General features: G+C 43.9%; 1 protein-coding gene across 13 annotated transcripts in view; it reads right to left on the minus strand.

Annotated features, from left to right (window-relative positions):
• ZNF532 (zinc finger protein 532) overlaps positions 1–20,549 on the minus strand; it is a 104,488-nt gene that overhangs the window by 60,155 nt on the left and 23,784 nt on the right. For 2 of the 13 annotated variants that reach the window (XM_057527054.1, XM_057527051.1), the window contains one exon: positions 1,456–1,571. The exons of the other annotated variants lie outside the window; for them this stretch is intronic. The gene's annotated coding sequence lies outside the window, so the exon portion shown is untranslated. The remainder of the gene's footprint in view (positions 1–1,455; positions 1,572–20,549) is intronic. 13 annotated transcript variants of the gene reach the window in all.

Here is a 20,549-nt window from a genome sequence, read left to right on the forward strand (position 1 = left end):
TTCCTTTCCTACCAAAGTCTCTTAAAATTATAGTAAGCTATTTCATCTTTGCTGGTAAAAGTCAAAAGTTATCAAATCAGAAGAAAAACTTAAGAAAAACCCATTCACCCCTTAATCATACTTCTTTGCAATAAAAAACTGTTCTTCGTGGAGCCACTTGTCAATTTCCAACGAGAGGATGATGGCATAGGAGCTCCCAGTCATAGTGTAACCGCTGAACCCAACTGCAAATAACCCCCAGATACACGCCTGCAAAATGAATATGCAAAGGTCAATGTGACCGGTGACAACACATCGGCTTCCCCGTGTAAATGGAGAAACTAACATTTTCTTTAATGAAAATCAATAAACGCTAAGTCATAATAATCCTGAAGAAAAACAAATCAAAGTCTATAGATCGCCTCAACAGCATTATACAAACTTTTCAAAGAACAACTATGATAATCCAAGGTCTGTTATCCTTTTGGGGGACTATATTTGTCACTGTTTTCTGGCACTTATCTGGCCACTGAAGCCCTTTTCGAAGAAGTTAATTCAACAGATTAATGAATCTAACTCACATTTCTAACCTTCTTTTCTTCAAATATGCAATGTTCTTATAATGTGTGTTTACATTATGCAATGCTTCACATTTAGTTTGTTCCTCATAGAAAATGACTTAGCACCCTCAGGTTTCACGTCTTCAAAGAAATAAGCAGGGGGTTGGCTTCTCCCGGCCTCTACCTCCCAATCCCTGCCTTTCCCCTCATACTAGTACACACACACCCTTGGCTCTTCCTTCTTCACCAATCCCTTTTCACCGTTAGCATTTTCAACGCTCTCCATCATGACATCTCTTCAACCACAAAAGAGAAAAAGACATCACATCTCTTTTTCCCCAACTGACCATTTCCTTCTCCCTCACTTCAATCTGAATTGCTTATCAGGGAAAAATATTTTCTCACTGCAATTCCATCCCGAACAGCAGGTTCAGTTACACAAATCTGCTTCATGCTTCTTTGCTCGCTCTTCCTAAACCAGCTGGGAACAGATGTCAGTTTTGTGGAGTTTAAAACAAAAAACAAAAACAAAACAAAACAGAACACCTGATCGGCTACGTCTCTGCCTCAGTGCTTCTCTCTAGGAAAGGGTGGGGGACGGACAAGGAGACTGGGCCCCAAACACTGGCAGACACTTAGGTCTCAAACAAAAATAAGCTACGTTTGTATAGCTTTGAGGGAAAAAATAAGCAATAATAAATGGAGCTATGGAATCTCTTAAATACATGCCAACTGAAGGCCCCATACAAGTGCCAAAATGCCAAAGAGAAGTGTTTACTTCATCTCCATCCTCCACACTAATCAGGCCCTGGGTGGATCTGGACGGTAAGCCAGGGCCCCGTGTAGGTCTGAGGCTCCGCTCCAGCCACTGGGAAGAAGTGTGACCCAGGACCACAGAGCGCCCAGCCCCTCTCACCTTCCAGCAATGGCGGGCGCTCCCCCCGCTCCCTGCACACCGCCTGCTGAGGCCAGAAGAACTTCACTTTCTAAACAGCCTCCACCAGGTTAGCTGCCCATGTGTAAGAAGACAGTCTGTACATAAGGTGAAAAAAAAAAGAATATGCGTTTTAATTCTGTATGAGTTAATAAGAAATTAGCTAATGCAGCTGCTATCATCCAGAATAGGTATCTTCTTGTTTCACTGAACCCTGAAGGTATCAATACTGACATACAGATACTCTGGCCAAGGCCATGCTTTCTTCTTCAGTTAATACCTAATATTCCTGATTTGAAAAACCACCGATGTGACAGTTCAAACTGCTTCTGGAAATATAAACACAGAGTCACTTAATCAGGGCACAACCTTGGGAAAGACAAGAACATATCCAGCCCCTGCCCTTCCCTGTGGTTATCCTTCACTTTTCCCTCAAGGCTATACCTACGAGCGCCTCCCCTTCCCTCCTCCACCCCCGCTTCCTCCCAAAGGAATAGAAGCAAATGGTCCCTACAAAGCTCAGCCTTTTCCAGAAGCTCGACTCGCAGTTCTTGGCCTACTCCTTGCATCACTCCCCCCAACTCCAAGCACTCACAGGTCAAATGAAAGCTCTGCAGTAAAAAGCTCCTTTGCGTTTTCCACATGGTTCTGCAGCTGCCCAGGGTTCCTCTAGAGAGGACTGCAGCCAATCCCTGCTCCTCGTGCCCCAGAGCACCCTCTGTGTCACTCTGCCCCACCACCCTCTCTTTTCCTTCTCATTAACTCCCACCCTGCCAGGGGACAGAGGCTGTTTCTAACCTTCCCCTGGTACCTACTCCACACCTTCTTCTTTCCACAGTCAGCTTCAGAGACAACAGGCAGGACCCCTCCCCACGGTCCGCCTGCCTTCAGACCCTGCCTGATCCCGCACAGCTGGCCTTTCCAAGCTGGTCCTCATCGGGAGGTTGCTGCCCTACTCCAGGGCTTTTGGCCGCTCCTATTACCTCTACCTACTGGCTAGAGAGACGTCCCTCAGCCTCAACCTGGCGACCCTACCCTTGTGCTCTGTCCATGGGCACACTGCCTTCACAGTTAAGTTCTCAGTCGTTGGGCAGATCCTACACCGCCCAGCTCCTTCCCCACCCCTTTGCTACCCACTCGCCTGAAACCACGGTTAAAATCCAGGCTGTAGGAGGAAACGTGGAGGTGACAGAACTGTTCTATATCACAACTGTGGGGCTGGATACACATGTCTATGTCTTTGTCAAAACCCAGAGAGTTTTACTGTGTGTAAACAAAAAATAAAAGCAATCAGGAATGAGGAGAGGCCCAAAATAAGAGACCAAGTGTAACAAAGAACTAACTATATCATAAGCAAATGACATAACACCCATGCTGAAGAGGGTAGGGAGGAAAAGAACCCATCCAAGTAACTTTGGAAAACAAAATCTTGACTGTACACTGTAAGGCTACAGAGAAAGGGAACCGGACACAAATAGTGCCCTCCACTTAGTTGAAAACTGCTGAAATTTGAGTAAAGTCTATAGTCTAGTTAGCATTATACCAATGATAATTTTTTAGTTTTGATTAATATGTTATAATTATACAAGGTGGCTAGGGAAAACTGGGTAAAGGGTACCTGGAAATTCTTTGTATTATTTTTGCAATTTTTCTAGAAGCTAAAATTATTCCAAAATAAAAAGTTAAATGAAAATGCATGCATTCATTTAACAGTGTATAGCTACTAAATGAAATAAAGCAAGTGCCTCATAGCTAGAAAACACTCCAAAAACGGTCCATTCCCGTTCTTTGTTGCCTTGTGCTGGTCCTTGTTGCCTGTGTCCTTTCTTACTGCCACTGCCTTTCAGCAGAATTTCATTTTCCAGCCATCTCGGCCTCTCATGGACCCTGCAGGCACTGCTAGGGGCCCCTCAGGTTTCCCCTGACTCCCTGGCTCTTCCCCTCCTGGGTCCCTTCAGACTCTGTCATCTACCTTTGTCCAAAGGCAACCTTGGCCACCCCTGTGGTCACAACAATCCCATATATTCACAGAACTCACACATTTCTACCTACAGCCCTAATTCTGCCTTCAGAGCCACCTTTCCAATTGCCAGCTTTATATGCCACTTGACTTTCCCAACAGGAGGTCAAACTTACACTAAAGCCCTCCTTCGTTTTCCCTCCCAAACTTTCCCCACTCCAAGTCCTATCCATGTTTTCCATGACACTCACCTCCACTAGGAAAACATTAAAAACCCTTCACGGGCTTCCCTGGTGGCGCAGTGGTTGAGAATCTGCCTGCCAGTGCAGGGGACACGGGTTCGAGCCCTGGTCTGGGAAGATCCCACATGCCGCGGAGCGACTAGGCCCGTGAGCCACAATTGCTGAGCCTGCGCGTCTGGAGCCTGTGCTCCGCAACAAGAGAGTCTGCGATAATGAGAGGCCCACGCACCGCGATGAAGAGTGGCCCCCGCTCGCCACAACTAGAGAAAGCCCTCGCACACAAACGAAGACCCAACACAGCTAAAAATAAATAAATAAATTTATAAAAAACAAAACAAAACAAAAAAACCTTCACATGCTGCACTTCACACACTGCAAAACACAGACACCAGTTTTGAAGGACCTTACTAGGCTTTTCACAAATGCAGCACTGAAATACATATAGTAAATGCTGAATTTTTCTACATTGAACAGATTTCTTTCTGCAGGACAGCCTCTATTATGCTAACAAATATTATAAGTGTCCAAAAAGAGGGATGCTATAGTTCCCAAATTGTGATCTAACCACAGGTCATTTTTTCTGATCTGTGAACACAAATGCCAGAATGATTTCCCAGATGGCTGCACCAATTCTGTTGCTGCCACCATGCATTAGAGTTACTTTAAGCCACCCTGCCCCCCAACTTTATAAATATTTATGAGACAAAAAGATGACTTCTTATACAATTTCTACATTACTAGAAAGTTTAAACTTTTCCTAATATGGTTTGCTTACCAGTTGTCAAAGAAATATTTGTTCTGTGAGTGATGAATGAATGCATGGAGGGAGATGATGAATTTCCTATTTACTTCTCTCTGCAGCTCCACGAAATCACTTACTGACCTACGTTCTTGTCACTTAACTAACAAGCAAGAGCATACAAAAACCCATCCATACGGTTCCCAAAAATAAACTAGTTTCTATGGACAATCCCTGGTGAAGAGAATGAGCTTTAATGACAGTGGGCGTGAGGCCCAATGTCCCTCCCAGCACTAACATTCCCTGTGCTCTCTGGCTTCTGTGTGTCGGAAAGTCTTCCACCTAAAAATGGAGATAACAGCATACACCCAACCCCAGGGCTGTGCTATTTAGACATCTAGAAGGAACTTTGTCATGATCAAATACACTACACAAAAAGCACAGAAAGCATAACATTTCAAACACGGAGGGCAGGTGGTCAGAGATTTTCAAGGAATGTTCCTACTCTTTTCATCCCACAACCAGACCAGAGACCTGCAACCACAGCCAGGAGATCTGTGTGGCTGACAGGTTCCTCGTCAGTGTCTGCATCTGAGCAAGAGGAGAAAGGAGCCTAAGTGGGCAGCACTCTCAGCAGGGGGGCTGCTACCAAGGGGCTAGGGGTCAAAGGTCAGGGGCTCACCTTGTCCATCACAGAACCCACAGGCCGAGGCGTGAGCCTCAGTCGGGATCAGAATTAGAGGCTGAGGTGCAAATGACCCAGCGGGTCAGAACCAGGGAGGGGGACAAAGAGATGCTCAGACCAGAGGCGCGGGGCACCGCCCTCACCTGAGCTCCGCAGTGCCCAAATGACAGCAAGACTGTGGACTAGCTCTCCACGGTGGGCAAAGCTTCCCACAAGCAGCAGCAGCAAGCTTGGCAGTCACAGCTGAAAGGATTCTGGCTGCTCGGTGCCCTGCAGAAGACGCACTGTCCTCCACAGATGCATGGAAGATCGGGGGTGAGACCTACCTTCTCCAAATCCTCAGGACCCTCACGAGTAAGTTTTCCCCACAGGAGATCCAAGAATCTTATCAAGCTCTAAGTTTTGAGTCTCAGTTAGTAAAATAAAATAAAATAAAAAACTGATTAATAATTAATGTGAGGGCTTCCCTGGTGGCGCAGTGGTTGAGAATCTGCCTGCCAATGCAGGGGACATGGGTTCGAGCCCTGGTCTGGGAAGATCCCACGTGCCGCGGAGCAACTAGACCCGTGAGCCACAACTGCTGAGCCTGCGCATCTGGAGCCTGTGCTCCGCAACAAGAGAGGCCACGATAGTGAGAGGCCCGTGCACCGCGATGAAGAGTGGCCCCCGCTCGCCGCAACTAGAGGAAGCCCTCGCACAGAAACGAAGACCCAACACAGCCATAAATAAATAAATAAATAAATTTTAAAAATAATAATAATAATAATAATTAATGTGATGTGGGGAACAGAAAAGAAAATGTGTGTCTCTGTTTTGAGACAAAGAGTAAAGAAGAGCATTCACTGCAGCTTACAGTCTCCCTAACACTTAATAGCAAGACATGTGCTTAGACAGGTTCTCAGGCAGGGTTTCCCAGGAAGCACAAATACAGAGAAGAAATTACATCCGGAAGATGTGAATTTTATATCGTTCCAGTTGCCTACACTTTAATTAATCTCCTTCATTTAACTATACTGCTACCCTTGGCATTCTCTACCATCTAAGCTGCACCTTAAATTGGGGAATGATAAATGCAAACCTCTAGCTCCCAGGTCCATTTTATTTCAGCTGCTTATTTTGCCTTGATATAACCAAATGCTCAAATTTTAATTTTAATAGGTTTTTAACTATCTCCCTAAGGTTCATGAATCTGTAAAATTCTTGTAAATACTGTAAAAAAAAGACAAATCACAGACCAAAAATATCACCCACCCAAATTCAATCTAAATTTGTAGCCAGATTCCTGTGTAGTGTTGATACTAGAACACAAAACACATTTTTAAAATAAATATATAAAAGCAGCTTGATTGCCCATCCAAGGAATAATTTTGTATTGATCTAGGCTAAAATTCTGACAGCTATAAAAATCAGATCTGGGGACTTCCCTGGTGGTGCAGTGATTAAGAATCTGCCTGCCAATGCAGGGGACACGGGTTCGAGCCCTGGTCTGGAAAGATCCCACATGCAGCAGAGCAACTAAGCCCGTGCGCCACAGCTACTAAGCCTGCGCTCTAGAGCCCGTGAGCCACAACTACTGAGCCCACGTGCCGCAACTACTGAAGCCTGCGCGCCTAGAGCCCATGCTCCGCGATGAGAGAAGCCACTGCAATGAGAAGCCCACGCACCGCAACGAAGAGTAGTCCCTGCTCGCCGCAACTAGAGAAAGCCCGCATGCAGCAACGAAGACCCAACGCAGCCAAAAATTTTTTAATTGATTAATTAATTAATTAATTTTAAAAAACCAGATCTGGGCAACCATATGAAAAGACTTGATAGGAAAATGAAGAAATGAGTCATATGAGGTGAACCCAGCACTGGGGCAGATGTCTGGCAAAGACCAAAAGTGAGGACAGCCAGCACCGAGACCTGGGTTTCTAACACTGCTCTCCACTAGAAAAAGAGACCAGCGCTCCTTGAAGAAATGGCCAATTCCAGCACTGGGCAGGAAATGCACAAAATGAGCCTGGAGCATTCTGTAGTGCCAGAAATTAAGGAAGTGCTCCAAAACAAGACAAAAAGAAAAGAAACAAACTGCATTGAGAGGAGCATGTCAGAGGGACACAGAGGTGAACAGAAAGAGCTCCCAACGGCTCAAGCTGGTACAATTTGAGCAACAAATAAAGCAATACTGGGTTATAACCTGAAATATAAAATAAACATCCATGAGTCCATACTGATACAAATGATTGAAATGATTGAATAAGTGGGGAAAGGCAAACAAATCTCCTGTGCAGAACTCCAAATAATTTATGTAGATGCCCTACCCTTATGGAGGTGAAGAAAAATCCCACTCCTTAAATGACTCTCCTCCAAAGACGACAGTACGGAAAGGGGAGAGAAAAGAGTAACTCCACAGTGGAAAAGCCTCACCAACACTATCTGAGCCAGGTGACCAAGGTCAGCATCAACAGTGATAAGTCATATGGATAGTACGTCCCCTTGATGTGACAGAAGAGCGGGTTATCCCAGAAACACATTACACCCCAGCCTAACCACAGGGAAAACACCAGACAAATCCCAATTGAGGGACATTCTACAAAATTACCTGACCAGTCCTGCTCAAAACTATCAAGGTCATAAAAAACAAGGGAAGTCTGAGGAACTGTCACAGCAAGAGGAGTCTAAGGCGACATGGTGACTAAATGCAACGTGATCTCCTGGATGGGATCCTGGGACAGAAAAAGGACACTGGGTAAAAACTGAGGAAATCTAAATAAAGCATGGACTTAAGTTTTTTTAAAAAAAGTAAGACAGAGATAATGAATAGTTAAGAGAGTGGGGGAGTATTAAAATGCAAAGAGGGGAGCTAGGATGAGCAGAAGTTGGTACTTCTATCCTTTTACTCCCAAAGAACGTTGGTGAATGGCATTATAAACAAGAAGTAATTCCTAAAATGTTTAAATAACAGCTCTGCATATGTGGAGATTAATTTTTCATTTTATCCTCTTACCAATAAGCTGCCTCAAGGTCAGCCACTGAGTAATCAAAACAGCTTAGCAACTTTTAAACCTAAGTTTATTAGAAATAGAATTTCTAAAAGTTTGCATTCTCCATGCTTTCTTGCACACAAAATGATGGAGATGATCGTTTGCTACTACAGGCAGCCCCAGTCTGTGGCCAGTGACGATAAACGATTTATTTGGTTTCTCTTTATGCCCAAGGTGGGCAACTGGACTACTGAATCACTGACAGTTAGCCGTATAAAACAACAGCCTATATGGGGACTTCCCTGGAGGTCCAGTGGTTAGGACTTCGGGCTTCCACTGCAGTGGACACAGGTTCGATCCCTGGTTGGGGAACTAAGACCCTGCAGGCCGTGTGGCGCAGCCAAAAAAAAAAAACAGCCTGAAAAATAAGTCCCTCCTAGCAATTTGGTTATACAGGTCACATGGAAAGAAATGAATCATTTACCCCTCTTGTCATCCTTCAGGTGTCTTCTAACAAGGCCAGCCTTTCCTTTTTTACAATAACAGCATAACTGGGTTTTGCCATTCCAAAAGTTAACAGCTAAAATGGGAACTACTGTTTCCCTTTAAATAAATTATATGCAGTATAAGTTCCCAACCAAATATTAAATCCACACATATCACAAAGCCAATGTAATTAATGGCCCACATACAGGAAAGCAAAGCAAAGTACACATTTCGCTTTTTAAAACTGTGATAAAATACACATATCATAAAATTTACCATCTCAAATATATACATGTAATTTTCATATGAAATTTTTCTCTCCCACCAAGTCCTGCATCTCTTCCTTGGCAATGTTACATCCATGCCGATCATAACCCCTGTCACTCCTCTCACTTTGGACCATCCCATCTTACACCCAGAAAGACACAACACCCTGCTCGTTCTCCATGCTCTCATTCAGAATTGCCAGATTCATCTTTCTAAAACTACACTTTAATCCTATCTATCACTCCCTTCTATTAAAAATCCTTGAATCACCTTCCAAATTAAGTCCAAATTTCTTGGCCTGACACCAAAGACCCTATTCAATCAGAGCCCCAACCACTCTTCTCCTTGGGGCGGTGGGGGGGCGGGCCGGGAACGACACACTTTTCCTCCTAGGGCCATGCTATTTCTTAACCTAGAATCTCACACACACACACACACACACACCCCTCCATTAGCCAAGGATGAAGAACCCATTCCTCAGGTTTTTCTGAAGAAAGAGCCTCAATTTCCTCATCTTTAAAATGAGAACTAATAATAACTGCCATATCATAAGACTGTTGTATTTAAGAAAACAATATGTATGAAAAGAACCAAACACATTGGCACTAGAATGCTATTTTCTTCCTCTTTGTCTGTTTGCTAGAATAATAAAACAAACTAGAGGGAAAAAAGGAAAAATGAAGAAATGTTCTTGAGACAAGAAAGTGAAGTAGTTTTGAGGTGATGATGGTCTGAATGGAGAAAAAGGAGGAGGAGGAACATTCTTGGGTACTTTACAGAACGATGGCCCTGGCTCTTTATTACGTCTCATTTCACTCCAAAACGCTGGCCCCTTTCCTAGTGTAGATGAGCCTCCAAGGCCTGCTCTAGGGATCAGCCACTGGTGGGTCACCGGGAGTCCATACATCGAAACGAATACAGTTTCCTCTTAAAGGGCAGCAAAATTTCAACTCACCAAGCAAAATACCTCACTATGTCTCTGACTGCCCTATAACTCTCTCTCTTAATTCCGAAGCTCTGTCCTCCCAGTCGAGGATAACCAAGGACTAGCTGCGGTCTCACCCGCTCCCTGCCTAACCCTGGTCCAACCCACGCCTCCGGACCAGGTTCACACGCTGACTGATAGGTCACCGGAGCCCAGCTCAGACCAGGCCCGCCCCAGAGGGATGAACGCCACGCTGGGAGTCCAGCATCGTGCCCCCAGCCAGGAGCCCCCATCCTAGCGAAGCAGTGTCCAAGTCCTAAACCAACACCCACAAGGCACTACACCAACAAAAGCTAGAGAAAAACAGGAATGCAGACTGGGCTTGGAGAAAAACCAAAGCAATAGTGGGCTAAGTGCCCCCCGTGTTGTAGAAGCATCTACCTCGTAGCCACCTCGTTCTCTGGAAAGATGAGTTCCCGTTCTTCAGGGAGAGAGGAAGGGAGGCAGTCTTGGAGGTGGGAAAGGAGAGGACCACAGCCTGGCAGGCTGGGAACGCAGTGGGTGAGGTACAGAACCTTCAGAGGAATCCTGGAGTCCAGAAGAGATGGGGGCAAGGCTCCCTGGCAGCTGCCCCAAGGACAGGTTAGTATCCACTGCCAATCCCAAAGGCCATGAGAACCTGTGACCTTGTACTCATCACCATTTATAACAGGTGATGTTGTCTGTCTGTTTGTCTTCTCTACCTCACTGGCTCAGTCAGAGCTCAAAGTCTGTTTTCTAAAACTGCCCAAGAGCAGGTGTTGACTGACTAGTGAATGCATGGGAGTGAGAGCTGTCAAGTGACTGAAAGCAATACCCACTTTCACAAGCTCAGAGCCTCCACCTCCTCAACCTAGAAGGTACTTGGGGGCCTGGATTCAGAGGCTGACCTGCCAGCTCCAAGTCACCTACCCCATACAACCACTATTCAGACACTTGAAAACTCCAGAAGCCAAGAGAACATGAAGGCCACTCGTCTGGGCTTGGCCATTCCCAGCTCTGAAAGATCAGAGGTTCCCGGTCAAGCAAGGGCATTAAACAAGGGAATATAAAAGGCGGGGGAAAAGAGAGAGAATAGAAGGAAAATTCCCACGTCTGTCAAAGGGTACTTTAGTCAATCCTCAGAATGCAGAAGTAGAGAAATGGGCAGAATGCTTTTACATGTTAATATTTTATACATGGCAAGAACTTCCCACGAAAGAAAGTTGACTGAATTCATGAGTTTCTTTCCCTTCCCTCCTGAAATCCTACAAAGATGACATTAAAAGTATTTTTAAAAAGATAAAAATAGCATATACAGACAGAAAGTAGATATGTGGTTGCTTAGGGCTGGAGAGTTGGGAGAACTAGGGAGTGACAACTAAAAAGCACTGTGGTTTTTTTTTTTTCTTACTCCATTTACTTATTTTACTTTATTATTATTTTACTTATTTTACTTTATTATTTTTTAAAATTGAGGGACCTCCCTGGTGGCGCAGTGGTTAAGAATCCGCCTGCCAATGCAAGGGACATGGGTTTGAGCCCTGGTCTAGGAAGATCCCACATGCCGCGGAGCAACAAAGCCCATGCGCCACAACGACAGAGCCCATGTGTCACAACTACTGAAGCCCGCACACCTAGAGCCCGTGCTCTGCAACAAGAGAAGCCACCACAATGAGAAGCCCGCACACCACAACAAAGAGTAGCCCCCGCTCACCACAACTAGAGAAAGCCTGCATGCAGCAACGAAGACCCAACACAGCCAAAAATAAATGAAAAAAAAAAAGTTTTTTTAATAACTAACTAACTAACTAAATAAAATTGAAGTATAGTTGATTTACAATGTAGTGCTAGTTTCTGGTGTACAGCAAAGTGATTCAGTTCTACATATATATCTACTCTTTTTCATATTCTTTTCCATTATAGGTTAAAGATATTGGATATAGTTTCCTGTGCTGTACAGTAGGACCTTGTTGTTTATCTCTTTTGTATACAGTAATTTGTATCTGCTAATCCCAAACTCCTAATTTATTCTTTCCCCACTCCCCTTCCCCTTTGGTAACCATAGGTTTGTTTTCTATGTCTGTTGAGTCTGTTTCTGTTTTGTAAATAAGTTTATCTGTATAATATTTTAGATTCCACATATAAGTGATATCATATGATATTTGTCTTTCTGTCTGACTTACTTCACTTAGTATGACAGTCTCTAGGGCCATCCATGTCGCTGCAAATGGCATTATTTCATTCTTCTTTATGGCTGAGTAATACTCCATTGTATACATATACTACATCTTCTTTATTCATCTGTCAATATTCACTTAGGTTGCTTCCATGTCTTCGTATTGTAAATAACGCTGCTTTGAACACTGGGGTGCATGTATCTTTTTGAATTAGTTTTCTCCAGATATACGCCCAGAAGTGGGATTCCTGGATCATACAGTAACTATATTTTTAGTTTTTTAAGAACCTCCATACTGTTTTCCATAGTGGCTGCACCAATTTACATTCCCACCAACAGACAGGGTTTCTTTTTGAGGTGATGGAAAGGTCCTATATCTGACTGTGGAGACGGTTACACAACTCTTGTGAAAAGACCAAAAACCACTGAACTGTACGGTACAAATGGGTGAATTGTATAGTATGTGAACTGTATCTCAATAAAGTTGTTACCAAAAATATACAGTATACACCCACAGGATAGGGCCACAAGAATGGAGCCAAAGCCAACGTAAGACACCAGTAAAGTTTTGGGAAAAGGAAGAGGACAGTGGTCGAGAAGTTATATCCCAAGGTCCTGCAGGAGGAGGCTGCAGACATAGAGGACAGTTAGTCCCAGGGACTTCAAAGAAGCTCAGGCCTTGGAAGCAGCAAAGGGGACACCAGATATGGAAGGAGTGGGGTGGGGCTGAAAACAGGGAGTAGATGAAGTCCGCATGTCCTTGTATGATGGGCACGCCCCTGTAAGAGCCCTTGGAGGATGCCCTGCCCCTCTGCCACCTGGCGTAGCTGGGGGAAGGGCAAGAGGAAAACTCTCTGGGTTAACCAAAGCCATGGAGGCTCAAGATTCAGAGCCCCCATGGTGAGGTAGGAGATGGAAAAGCCTAGCCTTCCCTTTCCTCCACCCCTAAGGCCACAAGCCAAGTTTATTGCCCAGGCAGAAGAATGGACCCTGAGAAACGAAAGCTCCAGGTGCTGATGTGTGGGACCCTTCAGTGGAGAGTCTGGCTCCCTGACTGATCGCAGAGAAGCCCAAGGACGGGTCTGGGCGGGCCCAGCTTCCAATGAGCTTGTCACAGTCTCGTCCTGAAAGATCACCAGAACTGTGGGAAAGCCTCCCACACAAGACAGACCAAAGTAAACAAACAAATAAAACAGCAAAATGAGGACAGAAATGCCTCAAAGAGTAGAGAAACATATGTACGTACGCAAACACTATCCTCAGAGGAAAAAAGCAGGAAGTTATGGAGAAGCGGCACCCAAAGAACAAGAAGGAATGTTTAGAAAGAATAAATATTAATAACTGAAATAAAAGATAAAACAGGTAAAAAAAAAAAAAAAAGAAGTCAAGAAAATCAGGGTATCTCTCAGAAAGTAGAACTAGAAAAGAGATCTGGACAATAGGAGAGAAAAGGCATTAAAAGTAAAAGTTCAATCCAGTGGGTCCAACATCTAATAAGAGTGCTTCAGAAAGAGAAAACACAGAGACGATATTATCAAAGAAATAATATAGGAATATATCTCCCAAGACTGAAGGAGCCAAGTCTCAGACTGAAAGGGTCCTCACAGAGCTGCCAGACACATCTGAATTTCAGATAAACGACAATTAGTCTTTCCCTAGAAGTACATTCCATTGTTTATCTGGGCATCTTTTTTTTCTTTTTTTTTTTTTTTTGGCTTAACCTGGCAAGCCTCTACCTCTGATGGTCCAGCACCTCATATGACAAATGTCCACCACAGCATAGTTACAGAACACCCAAAATTTAAGAAACACAGCAAACAACAGTACAGGACTCGCTGTGCCGCAGGCACCGTGGTGAGAGCTCATGCTTGTGATTCCCCGCAACGGCCAGGGGCGCTCAGTACCTCTGCCTCCAGACAAAAGGAGCCTCTGCCCTGGGCTCGAGCTTCATACAACCCGTTTATCTAAACACGGAGGTTTTTCTTTTTTCTTTTTTCAGTCTCATAGCCAAGTTTTGTTTCTGTTGTTTTTTAACTTTGGGAACTGGCTGAGTGAACGGGAATCATGGGAAAGAGATAGATGGGGTGAGGGAGGGAGGGGCATTTGCGTGCAGATCGCAGCCTCTGCCCCGGGGTGGCAGGGCCCCCGCGGCCCCCCCCTGCCTAGAAGGTGAAGGTTTGGGGAGGTGCTTACAACGGCCTGGATAAGTCTCAGTCAGAACAAGCTCCAGACAATTATCCCACTGGGAGAATCCACCCACAGCCAGGCTCCCTGGGAGGCCTGAGCCGCTCAGTCTAGTCTACAGCTGGTTCGGCGGGGCCGCCCGTGCAGGTTCCTGCCGTCACTCAGCTCACGCGGCTGCTCCAAGGATGAGGGCGTCTCCAGACTCTGGGTCTTGAGGGAGACACCGCAGGAGCAGGCTCGAGGCCCTGGGTGAAAACAGGGGCCAGGTCATAGCCACAGCTTGATTTAAACCTTTCAAATATTTAGGCATATGGTATATACCTTTTAAATATTTAAATGTATCTCTTAAATATTTCATTATCCCTTTTAAATATTTAGCCGTCTGGCCTCCTTTTGTGCTCTTACCCCAGGCCCTGCAACATTAAGGGCAGGCCTGGGGGCCATTATTATCATTATCGCTATCATCCCTGTTTCATGTATCAGGCAGGGAAAGTTTAAGTGCGCTGCTCAAGGACGAGATGGCCAGTGAAGGGGAGAGGATGGACGAGAACCCAGACCTTCTGCGTCCACAGCCCAGGCTCATCATCCCTACGAGAACAGACAGCCAGAAGGTTATTTCTAAAATGAAGAAGTCCAAATTCAGCAGTGTAAGAATATTATTTTGCAATGAGAATAACGGAAGAACAGATCAAAGAGTTGACACTGACGGCCTACAGGGATAAGGACTGGAAAGTACTGTTTGATTTTTTTTTTTTTTAATCTCTGTATACATGTACTACTTCAACAAAAAATTTAAATTGTTAAAAATCATTAACCATCTTAACTTCACATCTCCTTCCTCAATGTAAACAACTCAAAAATCCCTCTGTTCCTCAAGCCTCATTTCTCCAAAAATACATCAAATGTGTTCATGGCTTTTCCTAAACAGAAATGCAAATATGAAAACAGTTCACTGACTGTAACCCGTAGGCTGTTACTGCACTTAGTGTGGTCTCAAAATTGTTTACAGTGAAATACAGCAAATTCTATTATTTGTCCCAAAATGTTATATAACTGAAAACCCCAAAATAGTCATTTTCGATTCCAAAATTAGGTGTCATGAGTATTCAGAAAGAATTTTTTAATGTATTTTTCTTTGCTAGGTCTCTCTTCCCCAACCTCAATGCTTTTAGAAGACCCTTACTCAAGTGAGAGTTAAAACTCAAGGGAAGGAGGGACTTCCCTGGTGGCGCAGTGGTCAAGAATCCGCCTGCCAATGCAGGGGACATGGGTTCGAGCCCTGGGCCAGGAAGATCCCACGTGCCATGGAGCAACTAAGCCTGTGCAGCACCACAACTACTGAAGCCCGCACGCCTAGAGCCCGTGCTCCGCAACAAGAGAAGCCACCGCAATGCGAAGCCTGCGCACCACAAGGAAGAGTAGCCCCCGCTCACCGCAACTAGAGAAAGCCTGCGCGCAGCAACGAAGACCCAACGCAGCCAAAAATAAATAAATAAATTTATTAAAAAAAAATAGAGAGAGAGAGAGAGAGAGATGGTCTATCCAGTGATAGATTCAAAAAATAAATACATAAAGGGAAGGAAAAACGGGGAGAGAAGAAAAGCTTTTGGCATTCAACTACTTTTTGGATGATCTATATTCTGAAAAAAATACCTACTTACAAAACTGCTTAATTCAGAAACAGCTTAACTGTTCTGTCAAACTTACCAAATCTAAGAGCAAACATAATGAAATGTGAGTAACAATTCCCCCTTAGACCAGGACCAATATCAAAGAGAAATTCCAACCCAAGAGAATTTTTTGTGTTTCTGTCCAAGTCCTGGGGGGTAGAAACAGAAAGAAAAAAGAAAAAGGCTTACAACCGAAGACTTGACCCCAGAACAAAACTATGGCCCTTTGAAGAATATATTCTGTGTAGCCTTTTATGTCTCTAGCTAACCAGGCTGCCCATTTTAAAATGGAAGGTCACACAGGGCTGAGATCTTGTCTCCCAACTTGTTCTTTTGCTGGTTTATCTCCATATGCTCTATTCCTCAGCCTACTCTATCTTCTTCCTGTTCAGAGCCTCCTGAAGACACCTCTCTCTGATTAGTCCCAACCTGCTCCAGTCCATCCAAGTTATTGGTCTTTTCAACATTTATGTATATCATATGTTGTTTTATCTATATAATACCTCTAAAGAAGGATCTGAGGTGGCTTACAGTAAGAGATTCATATATACGGACCAAAAACTGTGCAGGGGGGAGGAATATAAAGATGCATATGACCGAGGATGTCCCACGTATGTGCTGCAACCCTCCTTCCCACCGGACACCGGGGATGGCTCGGCTGGGTCACAGCAGACATGCCAGAAAAAAACTGCTATACTTTCCACTTATCTAAGGTGCCTAGAATAGGTAAATTCAGAGAGACAGAACACAGAACAGAAGTTACCAGGGGCTGGGGAAAGAGGGGAAGGGAGAGTGACAGTTTAATTGATCCAGAGTTTTTGTTGGGGGTGATGGAGAAGTTTGTTGAGGGTGATGCATTTAATGCCACTGAACTGTACACTGAAGAACGGTTAAAATGAAAGCTATTATGTTATGTGTGTTTCACCACAATTTAAAAAACAGAACAAAAAAAAAAACCTGCTGCACCGAACAGGGAGAACAAGTTACAATCAATTTTTCAAATGAAGATTTTAGAAATGTATTCTAACGTCTGGTTCTCTTTTGCAACATCTTTGGGGAAATGGGCTGATTATCAGCAGAGGGCTTGTAACCTTTAACAACCAGCAGTCTGAGGGGTGGGGAGTCCTGATTTTTAGTGTTTATCCATTTCTGTGATTTAAATACTCCCACCATGATACATTTCCAGGTACTGATATGACGTCCCTGGTGGGCTGAGAAGAGGTACCCGCGACGGGCGGGTGAGCTGGTGAGAGGCAGCCTCAACACGATTCCCACCATCACGAGTCCCCAGAATGCGTTCTCTTTACAGATATTAGGAGGGAAGGAAGATTCTAGGGTCCAATGGTTAAATGAAGTTTAAACTGGCTTCTCTACCACAAAACGTTCCACAAAACATGGGAATCTTTATTCCCACCTCCTTTTGAGATCTTTAACAGAGTAACGTGCATTTTGAATCACAAAGGAGAGCTGGAGTGCGAAATGTTTCCCAAATCTATTTGACCTCTGGACCTTCTTTTCCTTGGAGAACATCTCAGAGGTGTTCCATGCCTTCTGGGAAATACCACGTTCAAGAAATGAGTCTAGGAATTCCCTGGCGGTCCAGTGGTTAGGACTCCGCGCTTCTACTGCAGGGGAGAAGGGTTCCATCCCTGGTCAGGGAACTAAGATCCCGCAAGCCTCTCAGCGAGGTGCAGCCAAAAAAATTTAAAAAAAAAAAGAAAGAAAGAAAGAAAGAAAGAAGTCTATTCACAAGCAGACAGCCCCACACAAAGCAGAGACGGCCAGGCATCCAGAAGACGCCTAGTCTCTGTAGAACACCACCGATGCCGGTTGCGATTGGTACACGCTGTCAGACAATCCAAGTGGGGCAAGCCAATTGGGGTCAAAATTTAGTGACAATTTACACAGAAGAACCCAATTAGAGCCTCTGCTCATTGGCCCCGTGCCACACGTACATTAGACAAGAGAGGAAAATTCGGGTACAATTTCTCTTGCCCTTTCCTGTGGGATATTAACTTTTTTCCAAGTCCCACAACACAGTTCTTATGATTCCAGTAGCACCTCCCCCCAACTTTAATGTACATTAACATCTAAAATATTCCAGGTAGGGCACAACATTAACCTAGATAAAACTGCCAAAATATCTAGAAAAACTTGATAGGCTAGTTCTGATCATAAAATGCCAAGGAGTGCCTGACAATGAAGCGAGTAAAGGGAGGATCAAAACTGCAGAAAAGGGCTTCCCTGGTGGCGCAGTGGTTAAGAATCCACCTGCCAATGCAAGGGACACGGGTTCAAGCCCTGGTCCGGGAAGATCCCACATGCCACGGAGCAACTAAGCCTGTGCGCCACAACTACTGAACCTGCGCTCTAGAGCCCGTGAGCCACAACTACTGAGCCTGCGTGCCGCAACTACTGAGCCCGCATGCCACAACTACTGAAGCCCGCATGCCTAGAGCCCGTGCTCCACAACCAGAGAAGCCATGACAATGAGAAGTCCGTGCACCGCAACAAAGAGTAGCCCTCGCTCACCGCAACTAGAGAAAGCCCGTGCACAGCAACAAAGACCCAACACAGCCAAAAATAAATAAATAAATAAATAAATAAATAAATAATTTTTTTTAAAAAAACTGGAGAAAAAGCAAATGATTAATTAATTCTTTCAGGAAGAGGAAGGAAGTCAATAGTCTTAAAGCCTCGCAAATTAATACCCAGAGCGAGCCATGGTTTATTGGATTTGATTAATGAGAATATTATTTTCACTTATTTTATTATTTAAACACTTCCTAAACAGAAGGCTTTCCAAGATGAAAATCATGGCTTTATGCTTCTTTGCAAAAGTGCTGATAATGAGAAGACAAATGATGGACTAAGAGCGAGAAGACAATGGGGATCCACAACAGAGGTACCAGCAAGACAGTGCAGGGCCGTGGAGCATCTCTTCCTTCTCTAAGCGGTTTGAGTCTAGAACCAGAGGAAATGGCTCTTCTATCGCACTACCAAAGGCAGTAAGTACAGGAGAAGGACAAAGCCACAATAAACCCAGTGAACTCTGATGACTTTCCTGAAGGATTAGGATATTCTGGGACCACCCAGCTGATCCACAGTTAAATTAAAATGGTACCACCATTCTACCCCACACAATCACTGCTCTCTCTGGCTTCCACACAGAGATGCATAGGCCAAACAAACCCTTTAAAGATAAAATACTAAAGCCAACCATTTCACAAGGAAGCTAGGTCTTCAAGCAGTTCTAATATATTAAGTAATAAGCACTTAGATCCAAAAATGTATACAGCTTCCTAATTACCTCATCTCTGAAAGCTAACCATTAACTTACTCCACAGTGGGAAGAGATTCACTGATGTCTAAAAGTAATGAGAAACTTCTAATTACTCTTTTTTTTTCTTTGAAGTACAAATTAGAAATTGCTGATTTGATAGCCTGGAATAACCAACTTGCTCTCAGTTTACTGACAAGCATTCCTTAGACGTTCTGTGTAATGAACACTACAGAAACGATAGGGCAAGAACCCCACCATTCATCAGCAGCAGAACCTTGAGTCCCTCTGCATGAATTCTGCTGCAGGAATAGTATCCTACCTCCTCTGTCTTTTTCACTCCCCACTCAGGGACCTTCCAGCCAACACAACCTCTTAGATTCAAAATCTCTATGTGAACGTCGCTATGTCGTCCTTAGAATCACTCTTAACTCGAATGCCCAGGTAGCATCTTTGAAAAGAGCTTTATTTAGACAACAGGCTGCCATTTATTCAAAATGCCTCTCTTTCTTTCCTGGATTTTTAAAACATTTTTCTTGTAAGAGTAGTATATGCTTTTTGCCAATATTCTAAAAAACAAAAACAAAAAGAAAAACAGAAGTATAAGCAACAGAAAGTAAAAGTCTCCAGGAGGCCCACTTGAATCACTTGATAATATATGGGATACAGACTTCTAAATGCATATATAAGCATAAACATAAAAACACATATATAATTTTAACATAATAGGCTTTTTTTTACCTTCAACAATATATCAGACAACTTTCTATGTCTATACACATTTCCATTATGTCACAGACATACATCCATGTTATTTCAACGCATACATTTGTCCAGGAGTACCCTTTTAAAATACGACTTTGATCTATTCCAAAAAGACTTTGCCAAAGCACAGAACCGCAAGAGAAAACTTTCTCTTCAAGAATTCTTGTAAAAACAAGAACACTTCAAAAAATAACCTTTAAGATACACAGTGCTGAGTTTCACCCATTTGCTTTAAAATTCTGAAGATGTATTTTTAACTCATGTGATAAAGTGAAAGATGAGGGAAACAGAGACATTAAAACCATTTACTCACGCTCTTAAAGCATAACCCTTATGTTTACCATGTCTCAAAGAACAATTTCTGTCATTCCATTCATCAAGAGACCACATATTCTTGACTTCATAGTAAACTAGGCTTGCCTACGGATAAGTATCCATTATTTATGCATATGCCTGATATTTGGTACTCTTTCACTTTCACTTTCCTAAAGGATCTTAGCCTGAAGGAAATCTTATCTAGGCAATCAACTACTTCCCCCAAGTCAAGCAAAGTATGAACCCAGGAGTTCACCAAGCCTCAGGAGAGAGGGCAAACTGGTTGAGGCTGGCACTTAATATCCCATCATGCCAGGATGAGACAGAAAATGGTATGGTCGACAACAAAAAGCGTTGGTCAGAAAGACAGAATGAGGTAGCTAGTCAACTTTCCA

The sequence above is a fragment of the Balaenoptera acutorostrata genome, chromosome 13 (assembly GCF_949987535.1).
Source record: "Balaenoptera acutorostrata chromosome 13, mBalAcu1.1, whole genome shotgun sequence".
NCBI classification, from domain to species: domain Eukaryota; kingdom Metazoa; phylum Chordata; class Mammalia; order Artiodactyla; family Balaenopteridae; genus Balaenoptera; species Balaenoptera acutorostrata.